The sequence below is a fragment of the Macrobrachium rosenbergii genome, chromosome 24 (assembly GCF_040412425.1).
Source record: "Macrobrachium rosenbergii isolate ZJJX-2024 chromosome 24, ASM4041242v1, whole genome shotgun sequence".
Lineage (NCBI taxonomy): Eukaryota > Metazoa > Arthropoda > Malacostraca > Decapoda > Palaemonidae > Macrobrachium > Macrobrachium rosenbergii.
In genome coordinates this window covers 1853814-1858813 of record NC_089764.1, presented here as the reverse complement: position 1 = coordinate 1858813, position 5000 = coordinate 1853814, and positions in this window count along the sequence as shown.

Sequence of the window (5000 nt, the reverse complement as noted above, 5' to 3'; positions counted from 1 at the left end):
TATGTAAGAATATTTGGGAGGAGGAAGAGGAAGGAGTGACTTGAAATATGGTGGATAGGTTGTGTGAACGAGGTACTGAAAGCAGCGTAAGTTTCAGTTTGGCAGCAGTTATTGTTCTTTATATTCCGGAAGTAAAGATACAAAGCTTCGAAACAACAAATTGTGAAATTAAGGGAGCCACAAGAAAAACAGACACTACCAAATTTGTAATGTTCGGATGTAGACGCAGCCAAACATAGAATTGTTCATGGATCGGTAATAAAATTGCTCTTAAAATCTTTAGATCCAGTAAGTCGCAAACTCAGCGAAAAAAGACTTAATATATGATAAATCATCAACATCTTTGTGTCTTAATATCTCCAGGAAAATTAGATCATGTACAAAACACGATTGTAATATTCACTTAAAAGTAAATATCTGGAATTTTCGTCCCCGTAAAAAATAAAAATAAATGTTCGTCAGATATAAATATATATCAATATATATCAATATATATATATATATATATATATATATATATATATATATATATATATATATATATATTACATTTATACAATAATTTTGTTATATTATTGCACAATGTTTCCCTGGCCAAACTAAATGATGAGCTTTGATAATTAACAAAGCTTCCACCGCCTAGCTGAATTAACGGTAATATAAACATGCATAGATTATAGCAGTGAAATGACACTCCATCAAATATATGTTGAACATATTTGCTGAATATAACTTGGTGTGTAAGCAGCAAATGCATAAGCAAAGTGTTACATTGTCGGAGGAGCCTATATACAACCAGATTTGTTAGTTTCCTAATACCACTAACTACTTCTATGAATGGTAAGTCGTCATCAGAGAGAGAGAGAGAGAGAGAGAGAGAGAGAGAGAGAGAGAGAGAGAGAGAGAGAGAGCCGAGGGGATGACATTTATATATGAGGATTTCCATCAGTGTGAGGCTTAGCAGCCGGGGTCCAACGTTAATGTGAGTTTTATCTATAATTAAAATGCCTCAGGACAGTTAACTTACTGGCTCTATCATTTATACCTTTCGCGCGGTTTTCACATTTTTTAAAACGATTATGAATGATTCCAACACGATTAGGAGAAACGATGTATCTTTCTACCACCATGTTTTGATATCTTGGAGTTCCACTTACGTCGGAATAGAAAGAAATAGACTATTATGCAAACAACAAACAACATAATGAAAGTAACTTTTATTACAAAAACTCATACGAAGGACAAGGGACAAACTCAAAGAAGACACGAATTTCTTGAGAAGCTTTATGAGCTTCGATCAATAGTTTTCATGTCATCACTATACTGGATTTTTTCATTATTTGTTGCTGGCTAATTATTTTTTATTGTTGATGACTGAACTATTTACTGTGAAATTAGATATTAAGATATTTACCAAATAATACTTGTCTTCTTCTGAAGTTAACAGTATGAACGTTAAAAGGAAATTAACTTGATGAATAGAGTTTTTTACCAGTGTTTTTACATATTCAGTGAAAGCTGAGTAAGTACTGTATTTTGGTCGTTAATAGACTTTTATATCTAATTGACAATTAGACTTCTAAATGAGTTTCTCTCGAATATCTGGGTTTTCATTTAATTGTATTTTGAGACTTAGGCGACATTTTCCCCGTATAACCAATAGACCCAATTTCATTTCTAGGATTGTTTAACTTAATAAGACAAAACAGACTAGTTTATTTATTTAAATTAAGCAGAATTTGAGTTAAGTTCTTTAACTTGAGTATATATATATATATATATATATATATATATATATATATATATATATATATATATATATATATATATATATATATATATATATATATATATATATAGAGAGAGAGAGAGAGAGAGAGAGAGAGAGAGAGAGAGAGAGAGAGAGAGAGAGAGAGAGAGAGAGAGAGAGAGAAAGTTTATTTATTTTCGAGACTTTTCCATCAGGGCTGTAAAATATACAAAATTTACAAATTAAAAACAAAGTAAAATGACAATTACAAAAATTTAAAATCACTAAAACGCTAAATAATCTATATTAAAAACAAGGTTTAAAAAAAGTGAAATAAAAAATGAAAAGTAAAGAGAATTCTAAGACGAGTGCCTATCTCTAGGAAGCTAACAAACTGAGTGACATTCTCCTTCTTGGAAGGCCGGAAGTCAACTATGCCCAAAATGTAAGACTGGGAAATTTGTGGGAGCCACCAAAAGATTGCTCAAGGTCAGGATAGATTCTCATCTCGGAGTCAGTCACCGTACTGGATGTACTCTAATGACCAAAGATTCTCTAGTATAAGAGAACATGCTAATAAACAAAACAAAGGAGGCCTGATTATTTAATGAGGGCACAAGCTGCTTAATTGTTAGAGAACCCAAAATAGAGAGAGAATAGTCATTGGGTGCTTGGCCCCGATACGGAAATCATCATTATGTAAATAAAGTTCTAAATTTATTAGCATGTCCTCTAATAATAGAGAATCTTTGGTTTTTAAAGTACATCCAGTAAGGTGACTGACTCCGAGATGAGAATCTATAATCTATCCTGACCTTGAGCAATCTTTTGGCGGCTCCCACATATTTCCCAGTCTTACATTTTGGGCAAGTAAAACAATAAACCACCAAAGACTAGTGGACGCATTTAACCCACGCGCCCAGCGTGGGTTAAATGCGTCCACTGTAGTCCTGAGTTCTTGTCCTTCGCTGGTTCGAGCCCACGGGACGACGAACTTATTATCAACTAAAAAATTCCCCTTCGGTAACATACATGAAAATATATTATTTCCGAGGTAGAGTGAATTGGATATAAAAGGACGTTTGTAGCTTACTGATTGTATATCAATCACGGTGATGTGATAAAAGTCATATATATATATATATATATATATATATATATATATATATATATATATATATATATATATATATATATATATATATATATATATATATATATATATATATATATATATGCATATAATTAATTGTATCATAATAGCCACAATACCCCTTTAACTTTTTCGAATTCTTCGCGCTTTTTTGGATATGCCTGTCACTACAAAGCCCTAAGATCCAAGTGCAAGAAGTATGAAGAAATTCTGATATACGGTAGCGGCAAACGAACCCTGGTCCTCTAATCAGAACGAGGTACCATTGTCGACCTGACCACAAGAAGGATAAAGTCGATTGCCTCTCATACATACATACATATACCTGTCATTTTTTAGATATATATATTAGAGCTGGAATAGACCCATCCTCACCACCGCAGCCAAGTGGAAGGTCGATTTTTATTGCTTTATTTAGGCTGAAATATATGTGTAGAATCTACTGGTCGCTTCTTACCAGGAGAGATAAGAGAGGAGCTATATATGGCGGCGTGTCTAGACTGTGAAGATGGGTACTATGGCGAAACTGGCAAATCCTGTAAAGAGCGAAGCAAACAACATGTGGAGAACATAAGAGATTATAATCAGACGTCGGCAGTTGCTAAATATTGTTGGAAAATGGCCATAAAATAGACTGGGAAAATATGAGTTTTCTTTACAGGAACACCAACAAAACGGCCAGAGTGGTTGTAGAGAATGCCTTCATAACATGCGCTAACAACACAATGACAGGGAACACTGGAAACGGCTTTGAAGACAGTATATTAAGAAAAATTGTACACTCCACAGTAGCAAGGAAACAAAAGAAATACACAAGAGGACTCAAGGGACACGAACACCTGGATGAAGATGCGGGCAGAGAAAGACCAAGGTCACGAGGGGGTGGTCACACAGGAGGAGTAAGACAATTATACGTTTAAAGTAACCAACATACAGATATAAATACAGCTGGACTACGTGTCTGGTCATTGTACGGACTTGATAATGAGGACTGTTTGTCCTAGAAAGCTTGTAACTTTTTCTGAATAAATATCTCCACTAGATACCATTCACTTTGAATGAGGTCCTGTTAGTAAATGCACGAATAATTGTGTATGTGATAAAATATATATATATATATATATATATATATATATATATATATATATATATATATATATATATATATATATATATATATATATATATATATATATCACAAATCTGGCAGATTCGATGTATACACACACAAATTGTAGCCAAGGGCAGGAATACTTTGAGATTCACACTTCCTTTATTGTTTCCTACGTTTCGTGATTCATTATCACATCATCAGGGATTCTATGGAAAAATGAAATAAATTAATAAAAAGTACTGAATGGCTAAAGTTTTAGCCGTTCAGTACTTTTATAAATTTATTTCATTTTCCATAGAATTTCTGATGATGTGATTATGAATCACGAAACGTAGGAAACAATAAAGGAAGTGTGAATCTCAGAGTATTCCTGCCCTTGGCTACAATTTGTATATGTAAATATATATATATATATATATATATATATATATATATATATATATATATATATATATATATATATATATATATATATATATATATATATATATTATGGTAGTTTGTAAGGAACAATCGTATTCAGAATGTTTCCTTCTGTCTGGTTGTCTCACCTATTTCAGTTTGCCACGTTGGCAGGTGAGGTGTTGTCCTTCGAGCGCTATATGACAACAAGCAGTCAGATAGGCCAGCATGGAGTCAAGAAGCAGTTGGTATTAGTCATAGCAGGCCATTGTGGAGTCAAGAAGCAGTTGGTATTAGTCATTGGCCATTGTTCAAGAAGTTGTTTGTAGTCAGGAACAATCGTCATTCAGATTGTTTCAGTAGCAGGCCATTCTGTCTGAAGCAGTTGGTCTTAGTCTGTAGCAGGCCATTTCAGTTTGCCAAGAAGCAGTTGGTATTAGGTGCAGGCCATCGTGGAGTCAAGAAGCAGTTGTGTGACAGGCAATTGTGGAGTCAGGCAGTTGGTATTAGTCAGCAGGCCATTGTGGAGTCAAGAAGCAGTTGGTATTAGTCAGTAGCAGGCCATTGTGGAGTCAAGAAGC